The sequence below is a fragment of the Uloborus diversus genome, chromosome 8, assembly GCF_026930045.1.
Source record: "Uloborus diversus isolate 005 chromosome 8, Udiv.v.3.1, whole genome shotgun sequence".
Taxonomy (NCBI): Eukaryota; Metazoa; Arthropoda; class Arachnida; order Araneae; family Uloboridae; genus Uloborus; species Uloborus diversus.
Window position 1 is genome coordinate 29,521,803 of NC_072738.1, and position 25,466 is coordinate 29,547,268.

Consider the following 25,466-nt stretch of genomic DNA (forward strand, 5'->3'; position numbering starts at 1 on the left):
GCACTGAACTTCTGCGCTTGAAAATATGATTTTTTCTTTCTGTTTATCTGAACTGCAGATTGACTGTGATTTAACATTCAGTCTAGAGGTAACATTTGATAAATTGCGTCAATCTGAGAAGGTGTTGCGCGACATCATCTTAATGTGTTCATGAAAGCAAGTAAGTTTTAGTTTTCAAATATCTTATTTTCCGTCTTTTTGTGTTTGTTATTCTGGGTGACTAGTAAATACTATAAAAATACCTTTTAAAAAATCAAAGTGCAGAATTTTTAAAAAAAACTTTACTGTGGTTTCGCAAAAGCTATGTCAGGGAGATAAGCTTTTGAAAGTGTTTTTTTATTCAAGATATCTTTTATGTCATATTTATGAAATCCTTTATTCACCAAATCTGCATTTGCAAATGATAACTAGAACATGCTGATGAATGTACCGGATGAATCGTTAAATCGCATTTCCCATGTTAAAACAGGAGGATGTAAGGGTTCATTTTATGTCCCCAAGCTCTGGATAATTTCTTCAAAGCTAGCCAACAGTAGGCTTTCCAGATTTCTGAAATGTTCAAACGGGACACCGGAATGCCCCCCCCCCTCCCATCAACGTTAGTATTCAAATGGGTACTGCACACCCCTGGCTAATTTTTGGAGCGTTTTATAGGGCAGTTTATTCTCAATGATATAAATAAATAGTTACTAAGTTTGAACCTTACAACAGGGGTTATAAAAAATGATGTAAGCAGATAAAATTGGAACATTTCACCTCCAAGATGTAAATATAGTTGAGCTCTCTTAATAAGATCACATGTAATACGAAATCACGGCTAAAACGAACATTTCATTCCTTAAGTTTGGTTCGCTATCTAATTGCATTAAAAATTTCACGCATAATATATACATTAAATTGAAAGTCTCGGCTAAGACAAACAAAAATTTCTGACATCTTTACTTAAAATATTCGTGGTTGAATACTATAATTTTCTTTTTTTAGAAATTATTTATTTTTTTGTTAGGTATTAAAAGTCCTATTGTGTAAAGAGAAGAAAATATTAAATATTTTACATAGAAAATAAAGCCCGCACATTTGCCTGTGGACATTTCTATTTACTTGGAGATAATTGTTTATATGTTCCATTGTGGATTACTACCTATTCCATGGTTGTGGATTATCATTTTCCTTCTTTAATATTTTGCAAAATTATTCATTATAAGAAATAAGTGATTTTTTTCTGAGTGTACTAATAGTTAGATTCAGGGTTGGCAAGTTTCTGCCGAGGCGGTTAAAACCACTGGTAGAAACTGGTTAAAACGGTCATGGCAAAAACCACTTTCTGCCACTTCGCAGCAGAAACTGGCAAAAACTCCAAAATGAAAAATTAATTATCGATATACAACAGAAAATGCATGGAAAAAATAATTTATTGTTAACCAAAGTACTGTAATTTTAGGAACTGATGTGATATACCCCACCCTTGGCGACTTTTTCCTGTTGGCGCCAAGAAAGCGTCGCCAAGAAAACGATGTATGACGACATATGTCATACATCGTTCTTAGCGATGCTTTTTTAGCGCCAACAGGAAAAAATCAGATAAAAAAACATGGTCAAAGCACTTCAGAACACAATATATATAAAAACAACATAAAAGCACAACAAAAAACATCACGAATATATGCTTCAAAAATGTACAGGGCCGGGGTTTTTTGTAAACATATTAAAATACAATGAAATAAATTATTGTATTAATTACAAGTCGAAATTAATGCATTAATTTTTTTTTCATCATTTCTCCGGGATACGAGCCCTCGGTCTTATAGTACTTTCGTAATGAGACCTCGGCTCGCCGGCCCTGCCTCGGTCTCATTACGAAAGTACTATGAGACCTCTGGCTCGCCAGTTATCCCTCCGACTGTTAATATACATTACAGTCGGAGCAGTGGTTGGAAAAACTACATTTTATTTGTAGCGAACTACAACTACTTTATTACAAATGTAGTTAACTACAACTACTTTTTCCAAAATGTAGCAACTACAAACTACTTTTGAAAAGTAGTCGCTACTTCGCTACATTTTAGCTACTTTAAAAAAAATTAATAAATAAAAAGCATACACGATTTGATAATTGAACGAAGATTCAAAAAAATGATTTAGAATAATAAACTGAATCATTTGAACATGGAATATCACCAAGAATTATTTATTCTTTCCGTCGTTTACTGAGCCAATTTGTCATTCCAAATATTTTAAACGATTTTTACGAATATTCGCTGCAAGAAAGGATTTCAAAGTTGAAGGAAATCAACCTTAAAAATCTTAATCCTTTCCTATCAGTGAATATTTCATTCAAGACAAGAAGTGCAACTCGGCTACTTGAAAGTGTAAATAGATGCAGTCAGGGGCGTGTACGGGGGGAGGAGAGGAGAAGGGACACCTGTTGTGTTTGGTCCGGGCCCCAGTCTGAAAGGGGCCCAATATTTTTAAAAAATAAGGGTTTAAATAAATCTAGGGGTAAATATAGGGGTAAACAATATGGAGGTGCCCTGGAAAAGTCATTTGTGACGGGCCTCAAAATTTCTGTGCACGCCCCTGGATGCAGTCCATAATTTGTTTTAAATTTTATATAGTCATACATATATATATAAATGATTTAGATCATGAAAATCATATTTTAAACAAAAGAGAAAAACTTTAATTTTCATTATATCAGTTAATTTTATAGGAACTTTTTTTTTTTTTTGGAGGAACTAATTAACTGATTTTGAGCTTCAAGCTAGAGGTCCGGACTAAAACAACATCTCCTTTTTTACGCCACTCATAAAATGAAATAAGAGCATTTTTTCAATTTACCGAATAACCTCAAAAACTTAAATATTTAATAATCGACTTTTATTATGTTAATATATCAACATTCAATCAGTGAAAAAGAAAAAATAAACAAATGGGAAAATACCCCAAACTGTACTAGTATTTATAGTCAAATATTAAAAAATATCTGAAATATGAAAGATAACTAAGAATGCTTACTTCAATGTGCAATTTTAAACTACAGTGGACTCGCGCAGTAGCGTGATTCGATTTACACGAAATGTCTATACAGCGAGCTTTACTCGAGTAATGAATTTTAGAGCTAACGCGAATTCCTCACCCTGTAGCACGAACGTTTTCGTGTGGGAATCGTGGAGCTTAAGTATCACCTACTCTGCTGGCTACTAAATATTAGCTTCGTGAATGGACTTTCCCTTTAGCATCACTGAAAGCGGAAGTTCTCCAACCGTACTAGTCGGAACATTGCTTTGTTAATTTACAAATCGCCACTCCGCATTTTTTTCATTCTAAATATGAGTTTGATGAAACATATTTTCACATAAGCAGCTGTTTATCTAAAGTTTGAAAATGGAAGGAAAAATACTAATCTTTGACAACTAAAGATTTTCGATATGCTTGAACAGTTAAAAAATGTGCCGAATATAATTACGGTATCGTACCGTTTCATTTTATGCCATTCTCTCCCACTGATTTTGTGCATCCTAACAGTATTTTTATTCAATAACACAGCTTTTTAAAAAATACAGTGAAATTTCACTTCTTTATGTCCTATGTTTAAATTCGGTAATAGGAAGTTAAGAAATGGGTTAAAATAGTTTGAAGGACGTTTTCAAATGTCTCAAAATGATTGGTATACTCATAAAAAATCGTATAGATAAACTTTTCCACGACGCGAAATTTACACCTACGCTAGGAGCCTTGGAACGCATTCCTCGCGTTGAAATTCGACAGTAATATGCAGGTGACATTGATACCGTAAGCTTTTTGAAAAAGGAGCAAATTTACAAGAAACGAAAAATTCCCGTGACTATATATTTCTATAATACTGTAACATTTGTTAGCCGGCCAAAAAAAAAAGGCAGTTCAATATCATCATCTTCCATAACATTTACAGTAGCTTCCATACTAGGTGGATATTTTGGCACAATACTCTCATTGAAATCTAAAATGTTCATCCACGGGACATTCTCAGCTGCCAGAAAACACAAACGCGGCATGGGCGCCCATATACAAAGTTTTAGGGGGGCGGGGGGGGGGGGGGTCAGATATTTTTCTCATGGTTTAGTGGGATATTTTCACATGGAAACCGATTTCATTACAGATTAGAATTATCAAAAAATTGACATTTTTAATAACTTATTCATTAATGGCTGGAGAAGAAATATTTTTACATTTTTGCGAAGAAAAACGTACTATAAGAAAGAAGTAAATTCTAAAGCAGGTGGGGGGGGGGGGGCTTGAACCAAAACGTGCCTTCTCTATCGGCGCCCATGAAACGCGGGGTACTACATTGGCAATTATCTCTTATTCTTTTCTTTCTAAGCCATAAGGTGAATATTGGGGAAATGTGAAAATTTCGATGCTAAACAAACTAATGGCGTCAAACAGATAGAACGTATGGCGTCAATTTGAGGTCAGCTCGTAATTTTCAGGGTTCCGAATCTGATTGGTGCAAATTTTACTCGCGTAAAATTTGCACAAGTCAGATGCGTTTAAAACCTCCATTCCTTTCTTTTTTTTTTTGAAACTTTATTTAAAAGTAGTTTTTAGAAATCGCTACAAACTACTTTTTTTTTGTATCGAACTACTCGCTACACTACTTTTTTTGAAAAGTAGTGCGCTACACTACAAACTACTAAAAAATGTAGCTACTACAGTTGCGTCGCTACTTGTAGCGCGCTACTTCCAACCACTGAGTCGGAGTATGGTCACAGTTATGTATATTTTCATGGAGACACCCAAGGGTGGCTCCTTCCGTTCAGTGTACAATAACGACACAGTTTTAAGTGTGAAATATGCACCATTATTGTGCAGATTTATTAATAAAATTCAGCATTTTTAAGAGTACAACCGAAAGAACTTTCAATTGTTAACATAAAATTCAGTACCTAAAGGAGGCACGTTAATAGAATGTCTAAATAATTCGTGGCATCGATAAGAATTAACTTTTAGAACAAAATAACCGTACTATTTCTGTAAAATTAATTTACATACAGTAAAAATAAAGTTAAAAACTACAAGAACCCCTCAAGGATTTGTAAAAACAAAGAATTTTGGAAGTGAGAGGTTTTTTTTGAATTCTAAAATAAAGAACTTACCTTTTTATATGGTATAAATATTCACACTCAGTCTAAAACAATACATCATATGACAATGGCACGTTACAGATACACACCACGTTGGAGTTAACTTTTAATTAACCTTCAAGTTTGAAGAAACTGGCATTTTCTAATGTTTTTACTTCAAAACACAACTACTGAATTTAAACTAACACAAAATAAGCATTCCTGTAAGGTATATTGCACGAAACAACACCACGTATCTCTCCTGCGTGAAACCCAAACAACCCAAGTAAACAAGTTTGAACAGATCTGTAAGATTGCCTTCGGGTTGCTAAACACAGGTTAGTTTGGCCAGGGATGCCATGCATAAAAAATTATCGCCTCATTGGCGAGAAAAATATTTTAATTTTGTGCAAAAAAATCGAATGCCGCCAAATGGGGGGGTATATCACATCTGTACCTAATTTTATTACAAAATTATCACCATTCAAAATCAAGTGTTACATTGTTTGGACCCTGCAATTGTCTCTTAAGAAAAGGTATTTTCAAAAATCTAAACAGGTTCTCAATTTACTATGCACAAATGAGAAATTTTAGAATATTCTTAAAACAGAAGAGTTAGCAGACAATGCATCAAGGAGCAAGCAATGTTCATCTATTGTCTAACTGGCCACCATGTAGTAACTGGGGTTGTGGTAAAAATTTGACTGGAAGAAAAAATTTGAGAAATGGGGCCAATTTGTTTTGCAAAGCTGTGACATTAGGTACAAAATTTACGCAAGTAAAATTCTGTCACTTTCTTCTTGAAGCACATGACATGATAATTTCAATCACAAACAGTTAAGAGGAAGCATATAAGTGAGCAAATTACAATCAGTTATGCCTGTTTAATTCTGTATGTCACTCCTCTTTCCTAAGCACCCCTGATTTTTTTATCCTTTGTTAAATTAATCTAAATATTACGAGCCTCTGCAATGGAAAGTTCCCTTTCTGAACTAAATCAAGGGCTCTAGCATGAAATTTTATTTTTTTTAAATGATGAAATTATGTTTAATTTTTTAGTTTGCTTAAACAAATATCATTTACTAATTACTTGAGTTATTAAAGACATTTTTAAGTTTTTGCCAGTTTTAGCCGGTTTTTACCGGTTATAACCAGTTTCTGCCACTGGCACGGCAAAAACTAGTTTCTGCCGGCAGAAAGCCAACCCTGGTTAGATTACAATGAGTCTATCAGTAGTAATGTTTTTAAGATATAAGTAAGCATTTCTTCTTTGTATCACAGCATCACTCATTCACGGTTGTTACGAATAACGGCTAAAACGAGCAAATTTGTGGATTTTTTACATTTTGTATTAGACAAGTTCAACTGTATTTTCAATTTATTTTAGTTGAAGAAAACACTTTGAATGAGGAACAAAAAATTGAACAATATATAGACATACTTTTTATTTTATAGGACTTTTTTTATAGAATCTTTTTTGGTTTTAATCTTGTTCTAAAAATCCTCACAAGCTAATCCGGTATTATTTTTACAAGCCATTGTTACTAATGATAAAATAATTATCCCAAATAATCCATCACAGTTAAATATTTTTAAACCGTTTTGGTCATTTATGATCAAATTTATCTTTTTGCTGGATGTGAAGTAAACCGGCTGGGACAGCGGGATTTTGTTTGAAAACCGGGACGTCTGGCAAGCCTATAGCCAACAGTTCATTCTTTTCTTCTCAGTAGCCGAGTTTGGTCCCTTATTTGTACTTCGTTAGTAATTTCTAGTCATTCAGGCGTGCCTATCATTAAGAGGTAAGCAAATCCCTGGCTTTGAGAAACCAATGCATTTCCATTTTTGTGGATGTGGTTTAACGTACTTGCGTTTTGGTCAAACTTTCTACTTTTAGGTTGTAAATCAGAAAAAAATAGAAAACCCACGCATAATTTGAGCTTCCACTTTCTAAAAAAAAATCGGGAACTTTTTGAGCGATTTTTGAAACTAAATGTTTTAAAAAGATTGAAAATGAAACGTAATGAGTATATTCTTATGATTGAAAATGTTTGATTTTTATCCTTTGGTCCAAAATATGTTCATTTCTGTGAGCTCATTTTTTGAAGAGATCATTTTTGCAGTTACAATTTTTGTTACTTGTTGCTTTTATTTTGAATTAATATCAAGAAAGTTTTGCACTGTAGATATATTACATTTACGTCTTTTAAATGAGCTTTAATTTCCACATGACTAACTATCAGAAAAATTCGCAAAATGGTTTGTCCCACACTTTTAGCATAGTCTATCTTTTACTGTAATTATTTAGTCATTATTTCACATCATCACGTCACTCCCAAGGTTCCCTTGTTTGTCATTATTTCACAGTCAGACTGTTTTTAATTAAAGAAGAACGTGTGAGTATTTACTTCTTTGGCATTTGCTTTGAAGTGTTGATCTAAAATGTTCATGTTTTGGAGTGTTAGAATTGTTCAGCCAAAATTTTCAGAAATTCTGCCTTACGGATCAGTCAATCGCTGCAAAACTTTTGACTTCTTTTTTGTACTAAATTTCTCAACTTATATTTAAGTATGTATGGTATTACTCTCCTTATATTTATTCAGTATTGCGGTATCATGTATTTAAAAAATGTTATCACATCTCATAATGTTTGAGCATGCACATTTGAAAGGATTAGGTGTAAGATTATGGTTAGTAAAAAAATTTAAGAACATAAACATATTAGCTTTGTGTATGAAATTTTAAAAAATGTTATCTGTGCTGCCTTCTCTCCTAAGCAAAACTGCTTTAAGCCCTCTAACAGGGATGAAAATCTTATGTGTATCCGCGATTTTCTGCTTTTTGTATTTTTTTTTCAGTTCCCAGCCGCCGAGCATTTTCAATTTTTAAGCGATCAATCGCGTTCTTTCCGTCAGGACTCTTGCTGACTCACATGTTCTTTGTAAGGTAAAAAGAAGAAAGAAACTTCGTTTCGTGGGTGGGGCGGGAGAAGGATCGAGAATGACGTAGAAAGTGTCAGCATTTATGCATTTCAAAATCCGATTGCATCCGCTTCCATAACATACGCTCATTTTTGTCTACTATGCCATCCTATCACTTAAACCTTTATAACTTTTTGTAGACTATTATTTTCAACCCCTTGAATGTATTTTTTTTTTCTTCTGAAGACTTGTACACTCATTGTTTTGCCACGCCCCTTTCACAGCCACTTTCTAGCAATCGCGCAAATACTCCCTCACCTCTCTTCTGCCCCAACCTTCCCATGAGGCTTCTTGCTGAGGCACACATTCTTTCTTAAGTAGAAAGAAATAAGGAACTTTTTGCTGTTGGTGAAATAAGAGTGGAAGGGGAAATGCAGGAGAGTGACGGTGGTGGGTGATGGGTGCAATCGTTAGATGTAGCTTTTGAAATCCAATTGCACTCGCTTCTGTAACACTATCTCATTTTTATCTGCTATGCCATACTGCTTAGACATTAATACTTTTTTTGTAGACTAATATTTTCAACCCTTCTTATACATTATTATTTTTTTTTTATGAAGACTGCCATGCCCATCCAAAAATGTTGATCCTGTTCCATCTGAGTGAATTTAAGCCAACATCATTCTTCAAATCTAGTTTTAATGCTTATCAGCCTTACCAAGGATATAGCCTTTGAAGATCTTAAATTCACATTTATTTTATTATACTGTGCTATTTTATTATGACAGACAAAGTAAATATAGGAAATTAAAGTTGCTTATATTCTCAAATCATGACATAGTGTTTAAAAATCTAGTGTTTAATCATTTTATGCTAGTGCTTAAAATGACCATCAAAGCTCAAAAAGTTTTAGATTGGGTTTAGTTTTTTAATAATTTTTATAGAATGTACCCAGCTGCTTCACAAAATTTCAAAATGCTCCTCAAATTGTTTCTCCAAAGTTAGCCACACTGATATCATTCTGTAATTATGGTGTCTAATGATTCAGCTTGTATTAAGTGTTTAATTCTATGGAAGTTTTATAGCATTAATGTCACATTATAAAGTTTTAATTTCACCTGATTTGTGGACTATGGGAAATTGAAAGTTATAAATTGAATTGATATATCTGTTAAAATCTTAAATAAATTCAAGCTTATTTTATTTATTCATTTGTTAGCATAAGAACATTTACCTATTAATATTTAAAAGGCAGTATTGTAGTGGTGGTATATTTACTACATAACTCGGTTTTAGTTGATTACTGTTTGATACACATATTTCCACGTTCACTCTTCAAGTGACAATCTTGCTCTGACTGCCAGTGCTGATTCTCAGTTAGCCTTGTGGGAGTTCAAGTGGTTGCGCAGTTGGGGTTTCCATAGTTGCGCAATTGGGATTTCTCCTTTTGCATGAACTGATCTGATGAATTTATGGGTTTCCCACAGTATAATATCAATATAATTTCCCGTAATGTAAATTATATATATATTCAAATTTTAAGTCTCACAATTTTTCCTCTTTTTTGACTCCGGGATGTTTTTATCCCTGCTCTAAGCTCCTACTTTTCACATTGATAAATGTAGCCTACAATAAGGGCGCCCATATAGGGGGGCAAGGGGGGCTCGAGCCCCCCCTTTGAAATTAGAACTTCCTTGCTTTTAGTACTTTTTTCTTTGCAAAAATGTAAAAACATTTTTTCTCCACCCATTTATGAATAAGTTATCAAAAATGTCAATTTTAATGACTCTTATCTGTCCTGAAATCAGTTTTCACGTTGAAAATATCCAGCTAAACCACGGGGAAAATAGTTGAGCCCCCCTTGCAGCTTTGCGTATGGGCGTCCATGGCCTATAATTGCATTTTTAAAACTACAATTCCTATATATTACTTGGGGGTAGCCTTTGAAATCTTTTCCTCGTAAATCATTCAAAATATCCTAAAATAAAGTATATTTCCAAAATATTTTTTGCCCTCTCCTCCCTCCACTAATGTAGGCCTCAGTTGCTGACACTGCATCAAGCACATTACTATTGTTTGCATGAACTTCATTGTTTGCTTATTGTACCTTTATCAGGGGCCAATCCAGGATTTTTTTCTCGCTACCTATTTTTGTGAAAGTATTGCGTCATTCTATTTTTGTGAAAGTTTTTTTTATCAGCATTGTTTTTGTGAAATTTTAGACGCATCCTAATTTTTGTAAAAGAAGTAGTGGAACAAGTGAAATTTTAGTTCGAAAAGTGTAAATGTCATCTAGTATTATTTTTAACAGATTTCGTTTTTTGGGGAGGGGAGGGGGAGCTAAAAACCTAAGAAGTATGAAAAATTCCAACGTAATTTCAGCTTAATAGGCTATGTACTGTGTACAATATAGGAAATTATGAGAAAAATGGTTTCCCAAAACAAATGTTGAAAGATTGCGATAAAATTGCATAAATACACTTAGGCGAGAAAAAGCTAGAAATTAGTTAAAATACCACAAAAAGGTTGCTATTTAAGCGATTGTTCATATAAACCTGCTTAGAATTTTATTTTATGAGTAAATTTTGTTTTAAACAGAGAAACAAATTTTATATTTCAAAATGGGAATTTTTGTGAAATTTTCGATGTTTTTGTGAAACTACTGATTTTATTACTTGATTTTTGTGAAAGTACTGATTTCAAAACAAGATTTTTGTGAAGGTACCGAAAAACGGTAGCAAAATCAGCCTGTATTGGGACTTGTTTATGTATGAACTTTTGATTTGTTAGGCAAGTTGGATATTTTAAGTCAGGGGTCTGTCCAGGATTTTTCACAGGGTCCGTTTTTTGTGAAAAATAAAATAATTTTGTGAAAAATCAATTATTTTTGTGAAAAATCAAATAATTAAAAAAAAAAATTTCTTGTAAAAACGAAAGTTTAGACTCTTGAGATGGTGGAAACTGCATCATTTGACACTTAAAGTTGAGTGTTTTCTCTCTTTTCTGTTGAGAATATCAATCTTGAGTGTTTTTCTAGTATTTGAAGAGAGGGGGGAGGCATCGCTCCCTGGGCGATGGGCACCCCTCAAGTATCAATATTTATCTAACATTCTACATCATGTTAAATTATACTAGAAATGTTTTTTGTATAGTATTTAAAATAACTGTAAGAAAAAAAAATAGGCAGGGGTTCAGCATTTAACTTTTTAACCCAAGACACTGTTTAAAAGCAGAGTTTCGTTCAAACCTTATAAACTCCGTGATTTTCACAAAAATGAAAAATATTTTATTTGTTTACCTCTTAACTAAGCGTACTAAACATCGAAAATTCGAAAAATCAGATTTCCACAGCGGATGCAAAGAGATTGCAATCCTCAAAGTTAAGGAATCAAAAGTATAAAAACGGCTTGTAAAATAAATATTTTTGATAAAATTACTTTTGAATTGCATTTTAGAGTCCTATGATAAACATATCATTAATATCTGGATACAGTTGGAGCAAAAATAAATAAATAAATAAATAAAAAATAAACCATCGATTCAGCATTTTAATTATTGACTCATAAAAGAAAATGGAATTCCCCTTTAAAAACTTGAAATAAGCTTTGTTACAAAAATAAAGAGACTTTTCATTTATTTGCATCCTAATAAAGCGAAGTTAGCTTGAAAAAAAGAATAAAATACGATTCTCATATTGGATGTAAAAAGATTGCGTTTTTCAAAATGTAGACATCTATAGAAAAAAATAACGGTAAATAAAAGTTTATTTAAAGTTAATTATCCTTTTTAGTATCGAAAAACCAAACCCATATAACTTTCTCCCAAAATAACAGTTTAACATCGCACCACCAGACACTAAGTGACGATAAGTTTACATTTTGTAACCCTATCTGAAGCGATCACATCCGCCCCACCCATACTATCCTTTGCAGTTCTAAATTCATTTCGCTGTATATTATTGATGATTAAATCATGAGTGGGGAGAAAAGTGCATACTACGCCTATTCAGAGAATGTTGACGCTTTTCCAAAGAAGTTTACAACAACACCGCTGCATAAAACAAACAAGCAAAATTATAAACCAAACTGACTTTCAGCTGTTAATTTCTTTCAAAGAAACCAACAACAGGCATTATATTTATTTGGCGGTAGTAATTATTTATGGCTTGCAGGAGCATCACAAGAGTGCCGATTTTTTTTTTTTTTTTTTTCCTTTTGCAAAATTAGCTGATTTTGTATAAGTTGATTCCTTTAATTTAACTTTAAATATGCTGTTTTTTTTTTTTTTTTTTTTTTTTTTTTTTTGAGATTTGCTCTTTCAATAAACAATTTGTGAAAGATCCGTTTTTGTTTACCAGAATTTTGTGAAGGGACCGTTTTGGTTGATCGGATTTTTGTGAAAGGTCCGTTTTGGTTGATCGGATTTTTGTGAAAGGTCCGTTTTGGTTGATCGGATTTTTGTGAAGGGTCCGTTAACGGACCCAAATTTGCTCTGGCCAGACCCCTGTAAGTGTATGCTTTTGTATAACTAGTGATAGTGTTGCTTATTTGAAAATATTGAATTCAACTATCTGCTTATTTTTTGTGAATTCAGTTGAATTCACAAAAAGAAAAAAGATAAAATGAATAAATGATAAAAATATGTCCAAGTATCAAAAGCATTTCGTTCTAAAAAAGTATTTTAAAATATTTGACATTAAAATAGAGCTTTTAAAACATAAAGGTAATCCCGGGATCCTACAGGGCTGGCTTCTTACAATCCCAAAATTCCGAAGAATTGAAATCAGTGCCGATGAGACAAGTGTTCCTCTTTCCTAGTTATTTTATGAAGGTAAGTTTATTGCTTTCTGTTGAATTTGACTCTTTGGGGTTGTTTCCTTCAGTCAAAAGTACTATTATCAACTTCAGTGACTTTTAGTCACTGAAGTTGATAGAATAAACAAAACAAAAAAAGGAGCCATCATTTTTTTTTATTTTCTCATCAGTTATTTTTTATTTAATTTTTTTAAATGCCCGATTTTAAAAATATGGCATGGTCTTCATGATGTGACAAATGATGTACTTTGGCACTCGACTCCATTGCTAATCTAAAAATGTTTTAAGCTTTGCTGTCAATTGCATTGTCAGGTTATGATACTTTGCAGTGTGTGCTAACGGCATCAGTGAATGGAATTTCATCACTTGTGATATCGTGTGCAGAAGCGTAAAAAATGAATTTCAATCTGTGCACAAATTATAATAATTTTAAAAAAACATTAAACTTTGTGAAATTGTTTAAAAAATGGTTGAAACCCATGTTTTTAAGCATGCTCTTTCAGAAAAAAATACTTTTAAAAATTCGGAAACAACCCCATTCTTTATTGGATTCCGTATCAATTTGGAATTGATCAGTGTTGTTGTCTTTTGTTTAAAATTGATTGATATTTAATGAGTTAATTTGAAATCGATATTTCCAACACATATTTTTGTGACATTTTGAAGTTGATGAAATGACCCCCAGTTCGCAAAATAATGTATGTCAAGAAGATAAAGTTAAAAACATACATAAACGTTTGATGTTCTCGAAATATATTCATGAAGAATGGGTGTTCATAAAAGGTGACAAACATGAGTTGGTTGGTTTTCAGTTTGAAAATGTGTAATTTTCCATTTTTGTCTTTTACCATATATTTTCTCTAATAATTTTTCGCTTCGTTTTACATGGTGAGGGAAGTATTGTAATTATGAAAAGTGTTTCCCTCAAATTTTGGCTTAAATTTGCCTTATATTTACCCTCAAATGATAGTTAAGTAGTTTTTTCGGACCATCCACCTGTGCATTTGTACCTAAAAATGTATGAACAGGCTTTCAAAATGATCATTTTGACAATCTGCAAGTTAATTATTACGATTTATTTTTCACACTGTATGTGCAAGTGCGTATGTACGTACTTATCTATATATCTCGCATGGCTCAAAAGAGGTTGACACACAAGGTTGTTATTTTGTATGTAGACATTGACTGGGGTTTAGTTGTGCACCTCTCGTTTTGTTTGCCCTTGGATGTTCTAAGAGGGCTCTTTTACTCCTTTTTGGAGTGAATTGTTGTTTATTTGAATGCTGACTTAAGTGATGATAATATTTGGCAGCCAGAGACGTAGCTAGACCCGACTTTCGGGGGGGAGGGGGGGTTTCTTCTTTTATTTATATATATATATATATATATATATATATATATATGTGTGTGTGTGTGTGTGTGTGTGTGTAAATTTTTTTAGTATTATAAAAATTAGAGGGAGGTGAATCTTACATACTTTGGAATGGGTGCCCCAATTCCGATACTTGTGTCAAACAAAACAAAAGCAAAGAATTTTTTATTTTTTTAATGTTATGGAAAATTCAACTTTTTTTTCCTTTCCCTCCATTTAATTTAAAGTGAAATTTTCTAGCAACAGTCTTGTCAAAACCAGTCTATCCAAATCAGGGGGAAATCAAATATCTGATGAGCGTATTCTGTTCATTTCAGTGTGACTGCTTAATTTAGAGGCTAACACACATCTACAAAAGCTGGCATCCCTGAAAGCTAATAGATACTTCCATTTCCGACTGTAAACTGGATGTTTGACTTTCAATCTCATCGGTGGTCAGACTATAAAGATATTATATTTATAAAGATATATCTATAAAGATATTTATTTTTAATTTTATTAGCTGCTTTAGAATTTACATAAATATCTATTTGAGAGAGCAACAGCAATTTTCGGGTATTATAAACAGAAGTCTTTTTTATTTTCTACTTTTTAATCCGAACCAAGCTAATAGAAATAATCTAGATTCATCTCGTTTTTAAACATTTTATTCATGTAATGCTATGCAGTTTTTAATTTGAATTAAAATAAAATTACCTTCAGAACGGTCCGATGGGACTAACGCTGCTTTGCAGACTGTACTTCGTTTTCTTCAGACGACGTTAACTTTCTCTTTTTAGAGCAATCCTTCTCGTCATTTAAATTTTTTTCTTTGAGTTGAAAAAAGCTCGTTATCGGTCTTGTTCGTTTCATTATGCAACAACTTTCACTTAGAATGTACTACTTTAAACAGACTGTACGTTTCCAAAAGAATATGCAGTAAATACTGGCTGAAGAATCAATGTGATTGCAATGAATACTCTGGTTAGCAAAGGTAGTTTTGACTATGACCTATGACACACACGAGACCAGACCAACAAAAACCTCTATCGTCTCGAATTACGGTTATACTATTACGGTTCGGATTCGAAGAACAATGATCTTCAAAGCAGCAAACAAAAACATTTTCTTCAACTCAGAAACAGAGGAATTGTCTTCAAGAGCTGAGGAGGCAGTAAATGCGTTCCACGAATAGGCTTCCCAGGAAGATTAACCAAAGGACAGTCGTTTCGCGCACTTTCTTGGAAGAAGAGTTAAGGGGTGAAATTCACAGGTTTGGCGTGTTAAGATGAACATTAAAGTTCATGGTTAAAGGTCATTTCAAGTTAAAAGGCATTTCTCTCTGTTATCTAGATTAGTACTGTTCTTTGGTTGCTCTCTTTCTTAAAATTGTGATTCCTTAGAAAACCGAAATGATAGGAGTGAAAAGAAAGTATAAGTTTTTTTTTCAAGTGATGAAAATAGGAAAATCGTAGACTACTGGCCAAGTTAGATTTGCTGCAATTGCTAACCTCAAGAGGATAAATAATGAATCCAAAAAAAAAAAAAAAAATCAGGGACCAAAAAGCAATAAAAGACTTTTCTTGAAAAAGATATGCTTAAAGTTTCTTTTACTGTCAAAATGATTCCTTAAACTCGCAATAAAGCACTTAATAATGTAATAATAGAATAAATACCTAACAAAACTAATAAAGAGGAATTTTAATCAAGAGCCCATATTGTCTTTAGTATTGATTTCAAATTTTCACCATCATATTTCAAATTTCTATAAAAAGTTTCTTAAAGTCTCCGTAATTCAAAACCTCTTTATCTCGATTTTTTTTAAATGTGAAATTCGAAATATACAGATTCGACTGTATGTAATATTCCCACTGCGCGGCTCATAAAATTAAACATATTTAACAATTTGCAGAATCTATGACAAAGAAAGGCTGCCGTGGATTTAACAAACAATCTCATTTCTGAAGCAAAGTGTCGAATTTCACTCAATTATCAAAAAATTGTCGCAGCAGAGGGAGGCGTCTTTATACTTGAGGGTCACTCATGGAGCAGATTTTCAATGGCATTGGGGGGGGGGGGGAGCGAAGTGAATTTTTGACCTTTGTTACACAAAAAAAAGTTGTAGTGATTTTTTCTCTTTTTCTTCGTTTTTTCTTTCTCTTCCCTCTTTTTTTTTGAGACTAACGTTTCGGGGGGGGGGGGGGGGTTGTCCCCAAACCCCCCCCCCTTTAGCTACGCCCCTGTTGGCAATGACTTGCCAATACATCACCAAACTTTTGATCCTCATTTTTGTCGTCAACTTGCTAATATATATCTAAATTGTCAACGAATGTGGCGAAAAATATTATTTTTTGAATCAGGATTCAATTTGACAATGTATAACGAGATATCCATTCAATCATGTTAAAATTATTGATACTTGGAAAATAGATCTCTGTAAAGCATTTTTTTGTTTTGATTCATGACAAGCTAGGGCTGTAATTATTTAAAGTGTTTTCTTACTCACTCTGAAGCAGTATTATATTGTAGTTTTTGTTTTTTACATGCTTTCAGTTAAAGTTTTTGGGTCACAGACTCTAATAAAAAGAAAAACGTTACTTTTCTTTACATCTGAAAGTACAGTTATCTACATTTACCATACTTTTTGTATGTAAAGGAAAATGCCAGAAAAGGTAATTGCCACTTGAGACCCAAATCCTATTCATATACTGAGTATAGATTTAAGGCCATCTTGAGGGTTGCTTCTGAGAAAGTGAATCCCTCAAATGGAGCCTGACTTCGACCTCGAGAGATGTCAGCTAAGCCTCCACTATTTAGGCATCGTCGGGAGTGTGCAAAGAAATTTTGGGGCCCACCACAAAAATGACTTGTACTCGCCTGCCTCCATATTCTTTACCTCTATGTCCCTGCATTTATTTCACCCCTATCAGTTTAAAAATCTTCAGGCCAACATCATCGAAAAACATCTTAAATCTCGTTTTTAGTGCTTCAATTTCGAAACATTTCTTTACGCGAGCCCCTTCAAAACACCCCCTCCCCTTCAACGCCGGTTGGCTTAAATTAAGTTTTTGAAGCTTTAATTTCAAGAAACTGGCATTGCATTCAATTTTAACAAAAAGCATACAACCGCGTTTTTAAGGTTTCAATTTCAAAAAAATTTGGGGGGATGGCACCCGCATCTTTTTTTTCCTTAATTAATCCCCATTGATCCTCTAAAACTGCATTTTTTGAACTACAATTTTCAGATTTTCCCTGGGGAGAGCCCCCCCCCCCTTTATCTGTTACTATCAGAAATAATTCACAACTGCGTTCTTGTAGTTTGAAGTTTGAAAATTTGCCGGTGGATGACCCCGAGTCCCTTCCTACCTTAACATCGCTATAGATCGTCTAAATCTGTGTTCTTCAACTAACAATCTTGAAATTTTTCTTGGGAAGAGCCCCCGTAACCCCTCTCCTGAATATAATCAAATCTAATGTACAATTGTGTTTTGGGAACTTAAAAATTTTGGGGGAGGGGGATTATCGAGGGAAGCTATCGGACCTCCTCTCCCCTTTATCTCCAACTTAAAATATAGTCTAAATCTGCGTTTTTATGCCTTCTATTTTGAAAAAATGCCAGGAGGAAACCCTCCGACACCCCTTATTTCTGATTGAATCCCTACTGAATATTATCCTCAGGATTGAATTTACGAGGCGTATTTTTAAAGTAAGTTCCGTTTTGATATAAAAAAAGAATGAGTACAGATAGAGCAAAGAAATTTATTGCAAAAAAATCTACCATCCTTACGCTATTTTTTGACATTGCTCCCGTGATTTTCCAAACATTTGTCATAGCATGGTACAGGTTTTTGTATACCTATTCATAGAAAATTGCCGCCTGTGTAGTCAGCCAAGGGATAACATGTTCTCTGAGCTCATTATTGCTGTTGTGCCACAGACCACCTTGGAAAGACTTTAGATGCCGAAACAAATGAAAGATGCTGCGAGCGAGGTGAGGGCAGACCAGAGGATGTTCAAAAACGCCCCAGCCAAAGCCCTGTAAGAGTCCTCATGGTTGACTAAACGGGCGGTAACTTTGTACGAATAGGTATACAAAAACCTGTACCACGCTATGACAAATGCTTGGAAAATCACGGGAGCAATGTCGAAAAATAGCGTAAGGGGGGTAGATTTTTGTGCACTAAATTACTTAGCTCTATCTGTACTCGTTCCTTTTTTATATAAAAACGGAACTTACTTTAAAAACACGCCTCGTATATTGCTAGATACTACTAAGGTCTAGTAATATGATTATCCCTACTAAATCTTCTCTCTCTTTCTCTGCAAATTAGAACATGCGTTTGAAACAACCATGGGGCCGCCAAATGTGTACCCCCTCACCCCACCCTCAGTTTTTTGACCTAGCGGCGACCCTGGTTGTAGTCATTTGGTGCAAATCTTGTAAACCATGTGGCTTCAAAGAGGAGTTCCCACAATCTCTGATGTAGCACTATAAAAAATTGCATGGAGTTAGGTCTGGAGAATGCCGCGACCACGGAAGAAGGCGCTTGTCATCGTCAGACATAAGAACCTCGTCCAATCCAACTCCATGAAGCTCATTATTGAAGAAATGTGCGAACTTTGGTCAGATGATGGAGGGATGCCCCTTCTTGTTGGAAAATGAACAGCCATTGATCGTGACATGTTGCAACAAGTGAAACTAGAAGTAGACTTTAGACCTGATAATTGCCGCATCACGACAGGACATACGTCGAAACTCTGTGAAACAAAACTACAGTCGACGGTGCTGCCATATTGTTAGTATCTTTGTTTGATAAGCCTTCCAAACCTTGGAGGATTAGGCTTTAAGAAAATCATTGTTTTTCACTGCAGACATTATTTCTCCTCGTTTCATATGCTTAGCCGAGCTCTGATGTACTTTCCAATCCTAATTTAGTTCTTATTTTTGACTGTACAAATCTAAATACAGTGAAACCTCCCTTAACAGACACTCCCGAATAACGGACACCTCTAATTAACGGACATTTTTGCAAGTCCCAGTCCCTCAATATAGGCCATTCCATGTAATTCACTCTGAATAACGGACACTCCGAATAACGGACAGTTATTTCACAAAAAAATTCCCTAGCGATCGTAGCACTTTCGGATTTTTTTTTTCTTTTCACAGAATATCTTAGTAACTGCTTGCCATACAAAGCTTTTCATCCTCCACAACTGATATTCCCCCCCCCCCCCCCGTCATTTCCTTATCACTGTTTCTTGGAATTAAAAGGGTGCTAATGGGCAGATGCAGCGATTGGGGCTTAAAAGTTGGGGGCAGAAAAAAAAACTAAAAGGCATGGTACTTTTTGCGGGAGGCAAAAAATGCAAAAGAAAATAAAAGTCATGATTTTGTGACGGCTATTTTTGAGTTTATTGAAGCAGAGTGAAAACTGATGTCAGTCTGACAATTAACGTACGTTTTTCTTAAGATTTTAATGAATTTTGTACACAATAACTATTCAAAAGTTAAGATAAAAAAGAGGAAACTGGGCGCTTTTTCTAACTGGGGCTCTCGGGAGTTCCAATTGAGCAGACCGGCGCCGGTAGTAGTCGGCTTTATGGCGCCGTGGTTTCGTTGGATTGTTTAAGTTTTAGATATGAAAAAGATTTGCCCATATTCAAGGTCATATTGGCAACTGTCAATCATGCAATACTCGAGATAAAATTAATAAATTAACCATAAAAAGTGTGTGAGGGGACGGGGGTTGCTCCGCCGAATCGCGGCCGTTGGTAATGCAAAAAAGAGATGTCAAACTGTTTTAATTGATTACTTTAATTGATTAAATGCTTTTTAAGACAAGTGTGTGCTGTCAGTATACCTTTATTAGTTTCCCAAGGGACTCCCATCTGGTATGTCACGTCAGTGACAGGAACAGGGGACCCTCGGGGGTAATAGTATACCTTTATTAAGAAAAACCAGATTAATTACACTTGACGTAAAATGTAGTAAACCTTTCGCAATTGTTTCGATTGTGCTCTACAAAGGGAACAACAGTTCATTTTGAAAAAAGTAAATTAAGTAGTTCCTCCTAATAGCGGACACCTCCCAATAACGGACAAAACTTCTGGTCCCTTGACTGTCCGCTATTCAGAGGTTTCACTGTAATTAAAGTATTCTTTTATAGAATTTCAATAAATGTTTTCTGCGCAAGTCATCTATTTTGAAAAAAGTGCTATCTCATTCAATAATTCAGAATCTTACATTGAAAATGATGTATAACATATTAATATAGATTGAGTTTGAAATTTCGACCGTCAGGTTGACATTTACGTGGAATGATCCCACTATGTAAAGAAAAAGGTTTGGTTTAATCCATGGTTTGAAACAACGGGATTTAAACCTAACTACATTGTTATGAACTTGTGCGAAAAGGTTTGCTTCAAATTTAAATTTAAAAATCTGGTGTGGACCCTACACTACTTTCTTTTACGTCTCTTTAGTGATTGCAATACCAGTGTACCGAATACCGGTATTTCAAGCGATTTTGTAATACCGGTATTTGCCGAGGTAATATACCGGTATTTTCAGTATTAGCAGAAAATAATAATTAGCTGCAATTGAAAAATTTTTAATTTAACTTTTTAAATACCTACTTATATTTCAAATGTACATTTCTTTTTCCATGATACATAACCAAAATCAATCAAAAATTTGGCTTCAAAAGCAAAAACTAATAGAATATTAAAAAAACATTTATGATATTTTAAAAAATATTTGTCTCAACTGTACTAAATTTGAACAAAAACTTTTTCTTGTAAGCATAACAAATGGTAATTTGTTGTCACCAGGATTGGTTTGTTGTCCTGTCTCGCCTTATATAGTACCTTGAAAATTTGCATAGAGGTAAAACATAATCAGTTGAAACATATTTTCAGATATTTACATAATTATAGCTGTAAAAAATTTTGAAAAGAACGCAAAAACAAATAAGTGAAACTAACGAGATCAAATTTAGTCAAGTTAATCGTAAATTTCAAACCAAAAGGTTACTAATAAAAAGCAAACACAAACCATTCCTGCTCGAGAGAAAATGGTGTTAATATTGGAAAAGTATTGTTTCTCAGAAAAAAATTACAACTAGCTATAAATTAAAAAATAAATAAATAATACAATCAATGCAAAAGAAACACACTTACACACAAATTGATTTATCCAAAAATTACTCATAACAGACCGCATTATTTGAAGATGAAAGACTTCTAGACAATTCATTAGAGGAGGTCTATCGCGCATTATTAACAATACCACCAACCTGCGTGAATTCCGAAAGAGAGCACTAAAATGAGTTCTAGGCTTAGAAACAATTCAGTAGATGCGTTATGTTTTTCACTATTATTGATTTTTCATTATGACATTTGTTTCTTTATTTTATATTTGTTCAAAATATGTTTTCATAAATAATACAATTTTTGTACAAAATTATGAAATGTTGCAACAAAACCATATGTTTTCATACCTTTTTTGAGAAATTTCAAATGCCGGTATTAATGCTGGTATTCCAGTATCACGATTTAAAAAGTACCGAATACTGGTAATGAATTTTCGGTACAGTCCTACGTCTATTAAATGATGCATTTTAATTAATAATTGAGAAGAATGGTTGATTGTATTCATGTACGAGTGTTAGAAGCAATAATTCTTGAAAGAATAGCTTTTTAGACACTTCTCTGCACATGCAAAGAGTATAGATATCATAGAGAATTGTACTTTCAAACATAAAGAAAACTTATATGTTTATTGACGTCTTGGATCTAAAATTGCATAAAAGCTTAATTGAACGTGCATGAAGAACAAAAATTTAATATAATAGTGCTTTAGAGCGAACATGAAAGCACTTTAAATGATTACACCTCTAGTTTGTCGAATCAATGCAAAAAAGTTTTACGGAGATTCATTTTCAAAATATTGACAATTTTAACATGATTCAATGGATATCTGAATAAATATCGCCAATAGTGCCAAATTGAAACCAAATTCGAAAAATCATTTTTTTCTCCCGAATTTGTCGTCAACTTAGTGATAAAAACTTGGCAATACAACTCCTAATCGTCGCCAATTTATATGCGACCAAAAGCAGAGGTGCCCAACTAGACCTACTCAGAGCCTACATACAAAATTTCAACCTTCTACCAAATACCGTTTTTGAGTTATGTGAGATATAAACATATACGCACATACAGATGTCATGAGAAAACCTGTGATAATGAACTTGGGGATCGTTAAAATGACTGGGATTAGAATGTGACTCAGGCATCCAGGGTAAACTGGCAACTCCAATGAACAATAAAACCGTGTAAATTATTCATTCAATATTTAATTAATTTTGAGAAAGATAGTAAATGAAATAATTCAAAGTTAATTCTGAACTAAATAGTTAATTAAATGACTTGAGTATTTATCTGTTTAAAATAAATAATTCCTGATTTGAAAAATAATCTAACATTTATTAAAAACAACAAGTAAAATTTAATTGAAAAAGATCAAGTAATTGCTTTTTTAAAATAGCTAATTTTAGCTTTTATTGACTACTAGTGGCACCCGCACGGCTTCGCCCGTAATAGAAAAATTAAAGGTCTTTTGGTTCGCTTGTATATTTACAAATAATGTATGGTGAATGTTCTCGCCAATTGGCTTGTACCGATGTTACAGTTCCACGTTATGATAATTTCGTATCTCGCCAATTGGCTTGTGCCCATGTTACGGTTCCACGTTATGCTGATTTCGTAATTTATGATAGTTTTTTTTCTTAAAATTGGAATAAAAAAAGAACCACATCGAATTTTCGAAAAATCGCTTCGAGGTGCACACCCCCATGCTACATAGTAACTTTGTGCCAAATTTCATGAAAATCGGCCGAACGGTCTAGGCGCTATGCGCGTCACAGACATCCTACAGACATCCAGACATCCTCCGGACAGAGAGACTTTCTGCTTTATTATTAGTAAAGAATAGATATGGGGAGGGGGAATGCAAAACGAGGCCTCCTACTGCATTCCCCATTCTTCAAATTAATTTTGGGTCGATTTTTAAAAAGCTGATTCAATAATCTTGAACAGGTGCTCTTTTTCTTTTTTTTCCCTATAAACAATTTCATGGAACTAAAATTCCTGTCTTATCATAATTTCTTAATGAAAGGGGCAAAAGCATTGCCATGAGGGCCATATGTTGAATTGGTATATATTTTGCTTAGTAATGATATTAAGTTCCTTTACTTAAGATTTAGAAATGTCTGCCTTAGGACTTGAAAAATGAGTTTAATCTAAAAAAATTTTCTTTTTTTTTTCGTTTTATCAGCGCCCCTGTTTTGAGACATTTTAGGCTGTACTTCTTTCAGAGTTTTATTATTATTTCTAATATGCATATACCTTTTACACCAATATTATGGAAACAAGTTTGGTGAGAAACCACTTTTAATAGCTTAATCAGGACCACGTATTGCTGTACCGGCGCATCAAAAGAGTGCATTGTTTGTCACTGTGCACACCACCTCTGAGCTAAGTACCACCCAATCAAGATATATTTTTATATCAACATATGATTGCATTATTTTGACAAAAATAATGCATTGATTTTTTTTTTCAATAAAAACTATTTTTTGCACCTTGCGACTATTTTTGGAGCCTTTTTATGTAACAAGCTACTAGCAAAACTATTTTTAGTTTTATAATTTAGTGACAGCTCTATTAACACCCAAAACCCCACAAAATAAAATGTGCTTCGTGTATTTAAGGACGTTATTTAATGTGCACTACTTCTTTTTTTCAGCAGTGGTTTGGACTGCATGGCATCAGAATTTATCAAACACATAATTTTGTGCGAACATTCACCATCAGATGAATTCACTCGCAGATTGTAGAAAGCATTTCAATTAAGATTAAGAAATGAAGTGAAGAAGTAAGGAAAGCATGAAATTATATTGTGTAGAAGAAAATGTGGTATACAACAGGATCAAGTTTCAGTTTATCTTTTCATCATGTTATGTATTGATTATGTCAAATATTACACTTTTTCAAACTTGAGAAGCAGAAACTTTGTTAGGGAAAGAATTCATTCATTTGAATATTATTAAATCAAATTTATTTGTTATGCTCTTTTGTAGGATAAGTGTTTTTCACCTATACATACAATAGAGACAGTGAACAATTGACATTAGTTAGCACAGTCAACAATATTTTTTATGGTAGTCTATAAGTTTCTCATTATTGCACCAAATGGTGGTAGATGAAAAAAAATTACAATTTGACAAGTTTCTCTCTTTATTTCTTCCAACTCTAATGTTATATTCTTCCTGCCTGAAAGATCAAATTTGTATGAAGATGTGATGCCAAACAAAAAGGAAAACATAGTCTTTTGAGAACATACTTCGTCTGATCAAAAGAAGATAAAGTTGCTATCTGATAAGAAACTTCTCATGTCTGCTCAGCTGTGTTTTAATTTTCATCATCAATATCAGAAAATAGGGAAACCAGTTTTGTAAAGGAATTTTCTTGAGTTTCGAACCTGACTAAGCAGTTTGAAATTTTTACCAGTAAAACGCTGTACTGGGACATATTCTTCAATAGCATCTTTCACAGCGTCCCAAACATGAGTGCCCGCACTAACAAAAAAAATATGAATACTGTCCAAGAAAACATTACTGATGCTTCAAATTTAAATGCACATAATACCGTTCATAATGTTAAGAAACCTCGTTTATTTCCGTGTGACATTTGTTCAATCACCTTTCATCAACCTTCAAGGTTAAAGAGGCATAGAAGTGCCCACACTGGAGAAAAATCTTATTTGTGTGACTATTGTTTAAAGACATTTTCTACCCCTTCAAATTTAAAAAACCATTTGAAAACCCATACTGGCGAAAAACCACATTCCTGTCAGCATTGTTCAAAGGCATTTTACTTCACTTCAAATTTAAAACGACATTTAAGAATCCATACCGGCGAAACACCTTATTCATGTGAGTGTTGTTTAAAAAAATTTTCTGACCTTTCACACTTAAAGGCACATTTGAGAGTCCATACCGGTGAAAAACCTTATTCTTGTGAATTCTGCTCTAAGGCGTTTTCTAACCCTTCCAGCTTAAAGGATCATATCAGTATGCACACTGGCGAAAAACCATTTTCATGTGACATTTGTTCAAAGACATTTGCTCAAGCTTCATGGTTAAAGGCACATAAGAGAGTCCATACTGGTGAAAAGCCATTTTCATGTGACATTTGTTCAAAGACATTTGTTCAA

General features: G+C 33.6%; 1 long non-coding RNA gene across 1 annotated transcript; it reads left to right on the forward strand.

Annotated features, from left to right (window-relative positions):
* Positions 1-45: 45 nt before the first annotated feature.
* On the forward strand, positions 46-24,183 carry LOC129227882 (uncharacterized). The gene is made up of 3 exons (XR_008580880.1): positions 46-160; positions 12,746-12,853; positions 23,997-24,183. It is a non-coding gene; the product is annotated as an uncharacterized LOC129227882 (long non-coding RNA).
* Positions 24,184-25,466: the final 1,283 nt, after the last annotated feature.